Genomic DNA, 15,000 nt, shown 5'->3' on the forward strand with positions numbered 1-15,000 from the left:
GGGGACTTTTTGAATTTTCTGGCTGTGTGTGTGTGTGTGTGTGTGTGTGTGTGTGTGTGTGTGTTATTTTTGGGGCGAGAGTTTTTTTTTTTTTTTTTTGTGAAATTTTTTGCAGCCGGGGGGAGTTTTTGCATTTTCTGTGTGTGTGTGTGTGTGTGTGTGTGTGTGTGTGTGTGTTATTTTTGGGGCGAGAGTTTTTGTTTTTTTTTTGTGAAATTTTTTGCAGCCGGGGGACTTTTTGAATTTTCTGGCTGTGTGTGTGTGTGTTATTTTTGGGGCGAGAGTTTTTGTTTTTTTGTGTGATTTTTTTGCAGCAGGGGGGAGTTTTTGTATTTTCTGGCTGTGTGTGTGTGTGTTATTTTTTGGGGCGAGAGTTTTTGTTTTTTTTTGTGACATTTTTGCAGCAGGGGGGAGTTTTTGCATTTTCTGTGTGTGTGTGTGTGTGTGTGTGTGCGTGCGTGTGCTATTTTTGGGGTGAGGGTTTGTTCTTTTTCTGTGAGATTTGGGGGGAGTTTTTTAAATTTCTGCAAGTGTGTGTGTGTGTTTGTGTTATTTTTGGGGTGAGGGTTTTTTGGGGTTGGAGTGGGGGTTATTTTTTCAGCGGGGGGAGGTGGTTCAGCCTGCCCGGGGACACTTCCATAGGCCCGGGCATGAATCCCGGGCTCGAGTGGGTGAGATACTTCCATGTATTTTCAAAGTGCTTTTTTCACCCTTTCTGTGCAATTCCCGGGACGGCCAGCGGGGGGCGCATGTCCCCGGACCCCGGGACGACGTCCCCCTGGCCCGGGCTACCTTCCCCGGGCAGCGCGGGGTGGTTTTGTGGAAGTTTTTATTTCAGGGGGGGAGACGCTTTGTCATGCCCAGGGACACTTCCATAGGCCCGGGCATGAATCCCGGGCTCGAGTGGGTGAGATACTTCCATGTATTTTCAAAGTGCTTTTTTCACCCTTTCTGTGCAATTCCCGGGACGGCCAGCGGGGGGCGCATGTCCCCGGACCCCGGGACGACGTCCCCCTGGCCCGGGCTACCTTCCCCGGGCAGCGCGGGGTGGTTTTGTGGAAGTTTTTTTTTCAGGGGGGAAGACGCTTTGTCATGCCCAGGGACACTTCCATAGGCCCGGGCATGAATCCCGGGCTCGAGTGGGTGAGATACTTCCATGTATTTTCAAAGTGCTTTTTTCACCCTTTCTGTGCAATTCCCGGGACGGCCAGCGGGGGGCGCATGTCCCCGGACCCCGGGACGACGTCCCCCTGGCCCGGGCTACCTTCCCCGGGCAGCGCGGGGTGGTTTTGTGGAAGTTTTTTTTTTCAGGGGGGAAGACGCTTTGTCATGCCCAGGGACACTTCCATAGGCCCGGGCATGAATCCCGGGGAAGAGTGGGTGAGATACTTCCATGTATTTTCAAAGTGCTTTTTTCACCCTTTCTGTGCAATTCTCGGGTCGGCCAGCGGGGGGCACATGTCCCCGGACCCCGGGACGACGTCCCCCTGGCCCGGGCTACCTTCCCCGGGCAGCGCGGGGTGGTTTTGTGGAAGTTTATTTTTCAGGGGGGAAGACGCTTCAGCTTGCCCGGGGACACTTCCACAGCCCTGGGCATGAATCCCGGGGAAGAGTGGGTGAACAATTTCAAACTGTTTTCAGTGTTTTTTTCACCGATTAGATGCATTTCTCCGGGTGTCCAGCACGGGGCGCAGTCCCCCGGACCCGGGGGTGACCTCACCCAGGCCCGGGCTACCTCCCCCGGGCAGCGTGGGGGTGAAAATCTGGAACTTGTTTTTCCCGGGGGGAAGACGCTCGGACGTGCCCAGGGACACTTCCACAGCCCTGGGCATGAATCCCGGGGAAGAGTGGGCGAGCTGTTTCAAACTATTTTCAAAGTATTTTTTCACAGTTTGGATGCATTTCCCCGGGCGACCAGCGGGGGGCGCAGTGCCCCGGACCCGGGGGTGACCTCCCCCGGGCCTGGGCTACCTTCCCCGGGCATCGTGGGGAGGAAATATGGAACTTTTTTTTTTCAGGGGGGAAGAAGCTTCAGCTTGCCCGGGGACACTTCCACAGCCCTGGGCATGAATCCCGGGGAAGAGTGGGTGAACGATTTCAAACTATTTTCAAAGTATTTTTATCACCTTTTGGACGCATTTCCCCGGGTGTCCTGCGGGTGGCGCAGTTCCCCGGACCCGGGGGTGACCTCCCCCGGGCCCGGGCTACCTTCCCTGGGTAGCGTGGGGTGGAAATATGGAACTTTTTTTTTCAGGGGGGAAGACGCTTCTTCATGCCCGGGGACACTTCCATAGGCCCGGGCATGAATCCCGGGGAAGAGTGGGTGAGGAATCAAAGTATATTCAAAGTGCTTTTTTCACCCTTTCTGTGCAATTCTCAGGTCGGCCAGCGGGGGGCACATGTCCCCGGACCCCTGGACGACGTCCCCCTGGCCCGGGCTACCTTCCCTGGCCAGCGCGGGGTGGTTTTGTGGAAGTTTTTATTTCAGGGGGGGAAGACGCTTTGTCATGCCCGGGGACACTTCCATAGGCCAGGGCATGAATCCCGGGATCGAGTGGGTGAGGAATTTCAAAGTATTTTCAAAGTATTTTTTTCACCTTTTGGACGCAATTCCCCGGTTGTCCTGCGGGGGACGCCGGTCCCCAGACCCGGGGATGACCTCCCCCGGGCCTGGGCTACCTTCCCTGGGTAGCGGGGGGTGGAAATATGGAAGTTTTTTTTTCAGGGGGGAGGACGCTCGAACGTGCCCAGGGACACTTCCACAGCCCTGGGCATGAATCCCGGGGAAGAGTGGGTGAACGATTTCAAGATATTTTCTAAGTGCTTTTTTCACCTTTTGGATGCAATTCCCCGGGTGTCCTGCGGGTGGCGCAGTGCCCCGGACCCGGGGGTGACCTCCCCCGGGCCTGGGCTACCTTCCCTGGGTAGCGGGGGGTGGAAATATGGAAGTTTTTTTTTCAGGGGGGAGGACGCTCGAACGTGCCCAGGGACACTTCCACAGCCCTGGGCATGAATCCCGGGGAAGAGTGGGTGAACGATTTCAAGATATTTTCTAAGTGCTTTTTTCACCTTTTGGATGCAATTCCCCGGGTGTCCTGCGGGTGGCGCAGTGCCCCGGACCCGGGGGTGACCTCCCCCGGGCCTGGGCTACCTTCCCTGGGTAGCGTGGGGTGGAAATATGGAAGTTTTTTTTTCCCGGGGGGGCAGAAGCTTCAGCCTGCCCAGGGACACTTCCACAGCCCTGGGCATGAATCCCGGGGAAGAGTGGGTGAACGATTTCAAGATATTTTCTAAGTGCTTTTTTCACCTTTTGGATGCAATTCTCCGGGTGTCCTGCGGGGGGCGCAGTGCCCCGGACCCGGGGGTGACCTCCCCCGGGCCCGGGCTACCTTCCCTGGGTAGCGGGGGGTGGAAATATGGAAGTTTTTTTTTTCAGGGGGGCATAAGCTTCATCTTGCCCGGGGACACTTCCACAGCCCTGGGCATGAATCCCGGGGAAGAGTGGGTGAACAGTTTCAAACTGTTTTCAGTGTTTTTTTTCACCTTTTGGATGCATTTCTCCGGGTGTCCAGCACGGGGCGCAGTCCCCCGGACCCGGGGGTGACCTCAACCAGGCCCGGGCTACCTCCCCCGGGCAGCGTGGGGTGAAAATCTGGAACTTGTTTTTCCCGGGGGGGGAAGACGCTCGGACGTGCCCAGGGACACTTCCACAGCCCTGGGCATGAATCCCGGGGAAGAGTGGGCGAACGATTTCAAACTATTTTCAAAGTATTTTTTTCACCTTTTGGACGCAATTCCCCGGTTGTCCTGCGGGGGACGCAGTGCCCCGGACCCGGGGGTGACCTCCCCCGGGCCTGGGCTACCTCCCCCGGGCAGCGTGGGGTGGAAATATGGAAGTTTTTTTTTTCAGGGGGAAAAGACGCTTCTTCATGCCCGGGGACACTTCCATAGGCCCGGGCATGAATCCCGGGGAAGAGTGGGTGAGGAATCAAAGTATTTTCAAAGTGCTTTTTTCACCCTTTCTGTGCAATTCTCGGGTCGGCCAGCGGGGGGCACATGTCCCCGGACCCCGGGACGACGTCCCCCTGGCCCGGGCTACCTTCCCTGGGTAGCGTGGGGTGGAAATATGGAAGTTTTTTTTTTCAGGGGGAAAAGACGCTTCTTCATGCCCGGGGACACTTCCACAGCCCTGGGCATGAATCCTGGGGAAGAGTGGGTGAGAGGAATCAAAGTATTTTCAAAGTGCATTTTTACGGCTTGACTCCATTTCTCAATTCAAAGTGCTTTTTTTCTCACGGCTTGACTCCATTTCTCCGGGTGGCCAGCGGTGCCCCGGACCCAGGGGTGACCTCCCCCAGGCCCGGGCTACCTTCCCTGGGTAGCGTGGGGTGGAAATATGGAAGTTTTTTTTTTCAGGGGGGCAGAAGCTTCGGCTTGCCCGGGGACACTTCCACAGCCCTGGGCATGAATCCCGGGCTTGAGTGGGTGAGGAATTTTGAAGTATTTTCTAAGTGCTTTTTTCACCTTTTGGATGCAATTCTCCGGGTGTCCTGCGGGGGGCGCAGTGCCCCGGACCCGGGGGTGACCTTCCCCGGGCCTGGGCTACCTTCCCTGGGTAGCGGGGGGTGGAAATATGGAAGTTTTTTTTTTCCGGGGGGCAGAAGCTTCAGCCTGCCCAGGGACACTTCCACAGCCCTGGGCATGAATCCCGGGGAAGAGTGGGTGAACGGTTTCAAGATATTTTCTAAGTGCTTTTTTCACCCTTTCTGTGCAATTCTCGGGTCGGCCAGCGGGGGGCACATGTCCCCGGACCCGGGAGTGGCCTCCCCCGGGCCCGGGCTACCTTCCCCGGGCATCGTGGGGTGGAAATATGGAAGTTTTTTTTTTCCGGGGGGAAGACGCTCGGACGTGCCCAGGGACACTTCCACAGCCCTGGGCATGATTCCCGGGGAAGAGTGGGTGAACCATTTCAAACTGTTTTCAGTGTTTTTTTCACCTTTTGGATGCATTTCTCCGGGTGTCCAGCACGGGGCGCAGTCCCCCGGACCCGGGGGTGACCTCCCCCAGGCCCGGGCTACCTCCCCCGGGCAGCGTGGGGTGAAAATCTGGAACTTGTTTTTCCCGGGGGGGGAAGACGCTCGGACGTGCCCAGGGACACTTCCACAGCCCTGGGCATGAATCCCGGGCTCGAGTGGGTGAGGAATTTCAAAGTATTGTCAAAGTATTTTTTGCACCTTTTGGACGCAATTCCCCGGGCGACCAGCGGGGGGCGCAGTTCCCCGGACCCGGGGATGGACTCCCCCGGGCCCGGGCTACCTTCCCCGGGCATCGTGGGGTGGAAATATGGAACTTTTTTTTTTCCGGGGGGAAGACGCTCGGACGTGCCCAGGGACACTTCCACAGCCCTGGGCATGAATCCCGGGGAAGAGTGGGTGAACCATTTCAAACTGTTTTCAGTGTTTTTTTCTCCTTTTGGATGCATTTCTCCGGGTGTCCAGCACGGGGCGCAGTCCCCCGGACCCGGGGGTGACCTCCCCCAGGCCCGGGCTACCTCCCCCGGGCAGCGTGGGGTGAAAATCTGGAACTTGTTTTTCCCGGGGGGGGAAGACGCTCGGACGTGCCCAGGGACACTTCCACAGCCCTGGGCATGAATCCCGGGCTCGAGTGGGTAAGGAATTTCAAAGTATTTTCAAAGTATTTTTTTCACCTTTTGGACGCAATTCCCCGGGCGACCAGCGGGGGGCGCAGTTCCCCGGACCCGGGGGTGGCCTCCCCCGGGCCTGGGCTACCTTCCCCGGGCATCGTGGGGTGGAAATATGGAAGTTTTTTTTCCCGGGGGGAAGACGCTCGGACGTGCCCAGGGACACTTCCACAGCCCCGGGCATGAATCCCGGGGAAGAGTGGGAGAACGATTGAAACTATTTTCAAAGTGTTTTTTTCACCTTTTGCATGCATTTCCCCGGTTGTCCTGCGGGGGGCGCATTGCCCCGGACCCGTGGGTGACCTCCCGCGGGCCCGGGCTACCTTCCCCAGGCATCGTGGGGTGGAAATATGGAACTTTTTTTTTCAGGGGGGGAAGACGCTCGGACGTGCCCAGGGACACTTCCACAGACCCGGGCATGAATCCCGGGGAAGAGTGGGCGAACGATTTCAAACTATTTTCAAAGTATTTTTTGCACCTTTTGGACGCAATTCCCCGGGCGACCAGCGGGGGGCGCAGTTCCCCGGACCCGGGGATGGACTCCCCCGGGCCCGGGCTACCTTCCCCGGGCATCGTGGGGTGGAAATATGGAACTTTTTTTTTTCCGGGGGGAAGACGCTCGGACGTGCCCAGGGACACTTCCACAGCCCTGGGCATGAATCCCGGGGAAGAGTGGGTGAACCATTTCAAACTGTTTTCAGTGTTTTTTTCTCCTTTTGGATGCATTTCTCCGGGTGTCCAGCACGGGGCGCAGTCCCCCGGACCCGGGGGTGACCTCCCCCAGGCCCGGGCTACCTCCCCCGGGCAGCGTGGGGTGAAAATCTGGAACTTGTTTTTCCCGGGGGGGGAAGACGCTCGGACGTGCCCAGGGACACTTCCACAGCCCTGGGCATGAATCCCGGGCTCGAGTGGGTAAGGAATTTCAAAGTATTTTCAAAGTATTTTTTTCACCTTTTGGACGCAATTCCCCGGGCGACCAGCGGGGGGCGCAGTTCCCCGGACCCGGGGGTGGCCTCCCCCGGGCCTGGGCTACCTTCCCCGGGCATCGTGGGGTGGAAATATGGAAGTTTTTTTTCCCGGGGGGAAGACGCTCGGACGTGCCCAGGGACACTTCCACAGACCCGGGCATGAATCCCGGGGAAGAGTGGGCGAACGATTTCAAACTATTTTCAAAGTATTTTTTGCACCTTTTGGACGCAATTCCCCGGGCGACCAGCGGGGGGCGCAGTTCCCCGGACCCGGGGATGGACTCCCCCGGGCCCGGGCTACCTTCCCCGGGCATCGTGGGGTGGAAATATGGAACTTTTTTTTTTCCGGGGGGAAGACGCTCGGACGTGCCCAGGGACACTTCCACAGCCCTGGGCATGAATCCCGGGGAAGAGTGGGTGAACCATTTCAAACTGTTTTCAGTGTTTTTTTCTCCTTTTGGATGCATTTCTCCGGGTGTCCAGCACGGGGCGCAGTCCCCCGGACCCGGGGGTGACCTCCCCCAGGCCCGGGCTACCTCCCCCGGGCAGCGTGGGGTGAAAATCTGGAACTTGTTTTTCCCGGGGGGGGAAGACGCTCGGACGTGCCCAGGGACACTTCCACAGCCCTGGGCATGAATCCCGGGCTCGAGTGGGTAAGGAATTTCAAAGTATTTTCAAAGTATTTTTTTCACCTTTTGGACGCAATTCCCCGGGCGACCAGCGGGGGGCGCAGTTCCCCGGACCCGGGGGTGGCCTCCCCCGGGCCTGGGCTACCTTCCCCGGGCATCGTGGGGTGGAAATATGGAAGTTTTTTTTCCCGGGGGGAAGACGCTCGGACGTGCCCAGGGACACTTCCACAGCCCCGGGCATGAATCCCGGGGAAGAGTGGGAGAACGATTGAAACTATTTTCAAAGTGTTTTTTTCACCTTTTGCATGCATTTCCCCGGTTGTCCTGCGGGGGGCGCATTGCCCCGGACCCGTGGGTGACCTCCCGCGGGCCCGGGCTACCTTCCCCAGGCATCGTGGGGTGAAAATCTGGAACTTGTTTTTCCCGGGGGGGGAAGACGCTCGGACGTGCCCAGGGACACTTCCACAGCCCTGGGCATGAATCCCGGGCTCGAGTGGGTGAGGAATTTCAAAGTATTGTCAAAGTATTTTTTGCACCTTTTGGACGCAATTCCCCGGGCGACCAGCGGGGGGCGCAGTTCCCCGGACCCGGGGATGGACTCCCCCGGGCCCGGGCTACCTTCCCCGGGCATCGTGGGGTGGAAATATGGAACTTTTTTTTTTCCGGGGGGAAGACGCTCGGACGTGCCCAGGGACACTTCCACAGCCCTGGGCATGAATCCCGGGGAAGAGTGGGTGAACCATTTCAAACTGTTTTCAGTGTTTTTTTCTCCTTTTGGATGCATTTCTCCGGGTGTCCAGCACGGGGCGCAGTCCCCCGGACCCGGGGGTGACCTCCCCCAGGCCCGGGCTACCTCCCCCGGGCAGCGTGGGGTGAAAATCTGGAACTTGTTTTTCCCGGGGGGGGAAGACGCTCGGACGTGCCCAGGGACACTTCCACAGCCCTGGGCATGAATCCCGGGCTCGAGTGGGTAAGGAATTTCAAAGTATTTTCAAAGTATTTTTTTCACCTTTTGGACGCAATTCCCCGGGCGACCAGCGGGGGGCGCAGTTCCCCGGACCCGGGGGTGGCCTCCCCCGGGCCTGGGCTACCTTCCCCGGGCATCGTGGGGTGGAAATATGGAAGTTTTTTTTCCCGGGGGGAAGACGCTCGGACGTGCCCAGGGACACTTCCACAGCCCCGGGCATGAATCCCGGGGAAGAGTGGGAGAACGATTGAAACTATTTTCAAAGTGTTTTTTTCACCTTTTGCATGCATTTCCCCGGTTGTCCTGCGGGGGGCGCATTGCCCCGGACCCGTGGGTGACCTCCCGCGGGCCCGGGCTACCTTCCCCAGGCATCGTGGGGTGGAAATATGGAACTTTTTTTTTCAGGGGGGGAAGACGCTCGGACGTGCCCAGGGACACTTCCACAGACCCGGGCATGAATCCCGGGGAAGAGTGGGCGAACGATTTCAAACTATTTTCAAAGTATTTTTTGCACCTTTTGGACGCAATTCCCCGGGCGACCAGCGGGGGGCGCAGTTCCCCGGACCCGGGGATGGACTCCCCCGGGCCCGGGCTACCTTCCCCGGGCATCGTGGGGTGGAAATATGGAACTTTTTTTTTTCCGGGGGGAAGACGCTCGGACGTGCCCAGGGACACTTCCACAGCCCTGGGCATGAATCCCGGGGAAGAGTGGGTGAACCATTTCAAACTGTTTTCAGTGTTTTTTTCTCCTTTTGGATGCATTTCTCCGGGTGTCCAGCACGGGGCGCAGTCCCCCGGACCCGGGGGTGACCTCCCCCAGGCCCGGGCTACCTCCCCCGGGCAGCGTGGGGTGAAAATCTGGAACTTGTTTTTCCCGGGGGGGGAAGACGCTCGGACGTGCCCAGGGACACTTCCACAGCCCTGGGCATGAATCCCGGGCTCGAGTGGGTAAGGAATTTCAAAGTATTTTCAAAGTATTTTTTTCACCTTTTGGACGCAATTCCCCGGGCGACCAGCGGGGGGCGCAGTTCCCCGGACCCGGGGGTGGCCTCCCCCGGGCCTGGGCTACCTTCCCCGGGCATCGTGGGGTGGAAATATGGAAGTTTTTTTTCCCGGGGGGAAGACGCTCGGACGTGCCCAGGGACACTTCCACAGCCCCGGGCATGAATCCCGGGGAAGAGTGGGAGAACGATTGAAACTATTTTCAAAGTGTTTTTTTCACCTTTTGCATGCATTTCCCCGGTTGTCCTGCGGGGGGCGCATTGCCCCGGACCCGTGGGTGACCTCCCGCGGGCCCGGGCTACCTTCCCCAGGCATCGTGGGGTGGAAATATGGAACTTTTTTTTTCAGGGGGGGAAGACGCTCGGACGTGCCCAGGGACACTTCCACAGACCCGGGCATGAATCCCGGGGAAGAGTGGGCGAACGATTTCAAACTATTTTCAAAGTATTTTTTGCACCTTTTGGACGCAATTCCCCGGGCGACCAGCGGGGGGCGCAGTTCCCCGGACCCGGGGATGGACTCCCCCGGGCCCGGGCTACCTTCCCCGGGCATCGTGGGGTGGAAATATGGAACTTTTTTTTTTCCGGGGGGAAGACGCTCGGACGTGCCCAGGGACACTTCCACAGCCCTGGGCATGAATCCCGGGGAAGAGTGGGTGAACCATTTCAAACTGTTTTCAGTGTTTTTTTCTCCTTTTGGATGCATTTCTCCGGGTGTCCAGCACGGGGCGCAGTCCCCCGGACCCGGGGGTGACCTCCCCCAGGCCCGGGCTACCTCCCCCGGGCAGCGTGGGGTGAAAATCTGGAACTTGTTTTTCCCGGGGGGGGAAGACGCTCGGACGTGCCCAGGGACACTTCCACAGCCCTGGGCATGAATCCCGGGCTCGAGTGGGTAAGGAATTTCAAAGTATTTTCAAAGTATTTTTTTCACCTTTTGGACGCAATTCCCCGGGCGACCAGCGGGGGGCGCAGTTCCCCGGACCCGGGGGTGGCCTCCCCCGGGCCTGGGCTACCTTCCCCGGGCATCGTGGGGTGGAAATATGGAAGTTTTTTTTCCCGGGGGGAAGACGCTCGGACGTGCCCAGGGACACTTCCACAGCCCTGGGCATGAATCCCGGGGAAGAGTGGGTGAACCATTTCAAACTGTTTTCAGTGTTTTTTTCTCCTTTTGGATGCATTTCTCCGGGTGTCCAGCACGGGGCGCAGTCCCCCGGACCCGGGGGTGACCTCCCCCAGGCCCGGGCTACCTCCCCCGGGCAGCGTGGGGTGAAAATCTGGAACTTGTTTTTCCCGGGGGGGGAAGACGCTCGGACGTGCCCAGGGACACTTCCACAGCCCTGGGCATGAATCCCGGGCTCGAGTGGGTAAGGAATTTCAAAGTATTTTCAAAGTATTTTTTTCACCTTTTGGACGCAATTCCCCGGGCGACCAGCGGGGGGCGCAGTTCCCCGGACCCGGGGGTGGCCTCCCCCGGGCCTGGGCTACCTTCCCCGGGCATCGTGGGGTGGAAATATGGAAGTTTTTTTTCCCGGGGGGAAGACGCTCGGACGTGCCCAGGGACACTTCCACAGCCCCGGGCATGAATCCCGGGGAAGAGTGGGAGAACGATTGAAACTATTTTCAAAGTGTTTTTTTCACCTTTTGCATGCATTTCCCCGGTTGTCCTGCGGGGGGCGCATTGCCCCGGACCCGTGGGTGACCTCCCGCGGGCCCGGGCTACCTTCCCCAGGCATCGTGGGGTGGAAATATGGAACTTTTTTTTTCAGGGGGGGAAGACGCTCGGACGTGCCCAGGGACACTTCCACAGACCCGGGCATGAATCCCGGGGAAGAGTGGGCGAACGATTTCAAACTATTTTCAAAGTATTTTTTGCACCTTTTGGACGCAATTCCCCGGGCGACCAGCGGGGGGCGCAGTTCCCCGGACCCGGGGATGGACTCCCCCGGGCCCGGGCTACCTTCCCCGGGCATCGTGGGGTGGAAATATGGAACTTTTTTTTTTCCGGGGGGAAGACGCTCGGACGTGCCCAGGGACACTTCCACAGCCCTGGGCATGAATCCCGGGGAAGAGTGGGTGAACCATTTCAAACTGTTTTCAGTGTTTTTTTCTCCTTTTGGATGCATTTCTCCGGGTGTCCAGCACGGGGCGCAGTCCCCCGGACCCGGGGGTGACCTCCCCCAGGCCCGGGCTACCTCCCCCGGGCAGCGTGGGGTGAAAATCTGGAACTTGTTTTTCCCGGGGGGGGAAGACGCTCGGACGTGCCCAGGGACACTTCCACAGCCCTGGGCATGAATCCCGGGCTCGAGTGGGTAAGGAATTTCAAAGTATTTTCAAAGTATTTTTTTCACCTTTTGGACGCAATTCCCCGGGCGACCAGCGGGGGGCGCAGTTCCCCGGACCCGGGGGTGGCCTCCCCCGGGCCTGGGCTACCTTCCCCGGGCATCGTGGGGTGGAAATATGGAAGTTTTTTTTCCCGGGGGGAAGACGCTCGGACGTGCCCAGGGACACTTCCACAGCCCCGGGCATGAATCCCGGGGAAGAGTGGGAGAACGATTGAAACTATTTTCAAAGTGTTTTTTTCACCTTTTGCATGCATTTCCCCGGTTGTCCTGCGGGGGGCGCATTGCCCCGGACCCGTGGGTGACCTCCCGCGGGCCCGGGCTACCTTCCCCAGGCATCGTGGGGTGGAAATATGGAACTTTTTTTTTCAGGGGGGGAAGACGCTCGGACGTGCCCAGGGACACTTCCACAGACCCGGGCATGAATCCCGGGGAAGAGTGGGCGAACGATTTCAAACTATTTTCAAAGTATTTTTTGCACCTTTTGGACGCAATTCCCCGGGCGACCAGCGGGGGGCGCAGTTCCCCGGACCCGGGGATGGACTCCCCCGGGCCCGGGCTACCTTCCCCGGGCATCGTGGGGTGGAAATATGGAACTTTTTTTTTTCCGGGGGGAAGACGCTCGGACGTGCCCAGGGACACTTCCACAGCCCTGGGCATGAATCCCGGGGAAGAGTGGGTGAACCATTTCAAACTGTTTTCAGTGTTTTTTTCTCCTTTTGGATGCATTTCTCCGGGTGTCCAGCACGGGGCGCAGTCCCCCGGACCCGGGGGTGACCTCCCCCAGGCCCGGGCTACCTCCCCCGGGCAGCGTGGGGTGAAAATCTGGAACTTGTTTTTCCCGGGGGGGGAAGACGCTCGGACGTGCCCAGGGACACTTCCACAGCCCTGGGCATGAATCCCGGGCTCGAGTGGGTAAGGAATTTCAAAGTATTTTCAAAGTATTTTTTTCACCTTTTGGACGCAATTCCCCGGGCGACCAGCGGGGGGCGCAGTTCCCCGGACCCGGGGGTGGCCTCCCCCGGGCCTGGGCTACCTTCCCCGGGCATCGTGGGGTGGAAATATGGAAGTTTTTTTTCCCGGGGGGAAGACGCTCGGACGTGCCCAGGGACACTTCCACAGACCCGGGCATGAATCCCGGGGAAGAGTGGGCGAACGATTTCAAACTATTTTCAAAGTATTTTTTGCACCTTTTGGACGCAATTCCCCGGGCGACCAGCGGGGGGCGCAGTTCCCCGGACCCGGGGATGGACTCCCCCGGGCCCGGGCTACCTTCCCCGGGCATCGTGGGGTGGAAATATGGAACTTTTTTTTTTCCGGGGGGAAGACGCTCGGACGTGCCCAGGGACACTTCCACAGCCCTGGGCATGAATCCCGGGGAAGAGTGGGTGAACCATTTCAAACTGTTTTCAGTGTTTTTTTCTCCTTTTGGATGCATTTCTCCGGGTGTCCAGCACGGGGCGCAGTCCCCCGGACCCGGGGGTGACCTCCCCCAGGCCCGGGCTACCTCCCCCGGGCAGCGTGGGGTGAAAATCTGGAACTTGTTTTTCCCGGGGGGGGAAGACGCTCGGACGTGCCCAGGGACACTTCCACAGCCCTGGGCATGAATCCCGGGCTCGAGTGGGTAAGGAATTTCAAAGTATTTTCAAAGTATTTTTTTCACCTTTTGGACGCAATTCCCCGGGCGACCAGCGGGGGGCGCAGTTCCCCGGACCCGGGGGTGGCCTCCCCCGGGCCTGGGCTACCTTCCCCGGGCATCGTGGGGTGGAAATATGGAAGTTTTTTTTCCCGGGGGGAAGACGCTCGGACGTGCCCAGGGACACTTCCACAGCCCCGGGCATGAATCCCGGGGAAGAGTGGGAGAACGATTGAAACTATTTTCAAAGTGTTTTTTTCACCTTTTGCATGCATTTCCCCGGTTGTCCTGCGGGGGGCGCATTGCCCCGGACCCGTGGGTGACCTCCCGCGGGCCCGGGCTACCTTCCCCAGGCATCGTGGGGTGGAAATATGGAACTTTTTTTTTCAGGGGGGGAAGACGCTCGGACGTGCCCAGGGACACTTCCACAGACCCGGGCATGAATCCCGGGGAAGAGTGGGCGAACGATTTCAAACTATTTTCAAAGTATTTTTTGCACCTTTTGGACGCAATTCCCCGGGCGACCAGCGGGGGGCGCAGTTCCCCGGACCCGGGGATGGACTCCCCCGGGCCCGGGCTACCTTCCCCGGGCATCGTGGGGTGGAAATATGGAACTTTTTTTTTTCCGGGGGGAAGACGCTCGGACGTGCCCAGGGACACTTCCACAGCCCTGGGCATGAATCCCGGGGAAGAGTGGGTGAACCATTTCAAACTGTTTTCAGTGTTCTTTTCTCCTTTTGGATGCATTTCTCCGGGTGTCCAGCACGGGGCGCAGTCCCCCGGACCCGGGGGTGACCTCCCCCGAGCCCGGGCTACCTTCCCTGGGTAGCGTGGGGTGGAAATATGGAAGTTTTTTTTTTCCCGGGGGGAAGACGCTCGGACGTGCCCAGGGACACTTCCACAGCCCCGGGCATGAATCCCGGGGAAGAGTGGGTGAACCATTTCAAACTGTTTTCAGTGTTTTTTTCACCTTTTGGATGCATTTCTCCGGGTGTCCAGCACGAGGCGCAGTCCCCCGGACCCGGGGGTGACCTCCCCCAGGCCCGGGCTACCTCCCCCGGGCAGCGTGGGGTGAAAATCTGGAACTTGTTTTTCCCGGGGGGGAAGACGCTCGGACGTGCCCAGGGACACTTCCACAGCCCTGGGCATGAATCCCGGGGAAGAGTGGGCGAACAATTTCAAAGTATTTTCAAAGTATTTTTTTCACCTTTTGGACGCAATTCCCCGGGCGACCAGTGGGAGGCGCAGTTCCCCGGACCCGGGGATGGACTCCCCCGGGCTACCTTCCCCGGGCATCGTGGGGTGGAAATATGGAAGTTTTTTTTTCCCGGGGGGAAGACGCTCGAACTTACCCAGGGACACTTCCACAGCCCTGGGCATGAATCCCGGGGAAGAGTGGGAGAACGATTGAAGCTATTTTCAAAGTGTTTTTTCACCTTTTGGACGCTATTCCCCGGTTGTCCTGCGGGGGACGCAGTGCCCCGGACCCGGGGGTGACCTCCCCCGGGCCCGGGCTACCTTCCCTGGGTAGCGTGGGCTGGAAATCTGGAACTTTTTTTCCCCGGGGGGAAGACCTTCGAACGTGCCCAGGGACACTTCCACAGCCCTGGGCATGAATCCTGGGCTCGAGTGGGTGAGGAATTTCAAAGTATTTTCAAAGTGCTTTTTTTCACCTTTCGGATGCAATTCCCCGGTCGACCAGCGGGGGGCGCCGGTCCCCGGACCCGGGGGTGGCCTCCCCCGGGCCCGGGCTACCTTC

Source organism: Crinia signifera, unplaced genomic scaffold, assembly GCF_055691185.1.
Source record: "Crinia signifera unplaced genomic scaffold, ASM5569118v1 HAP2_SCAFFOLD_251, whole genome shotgun sequence".
NCBI lineage: Eukaryota > Metazoa > Chordata > Amphibia > Anura > Myobatrachidae > Crinia > Crinia signifera.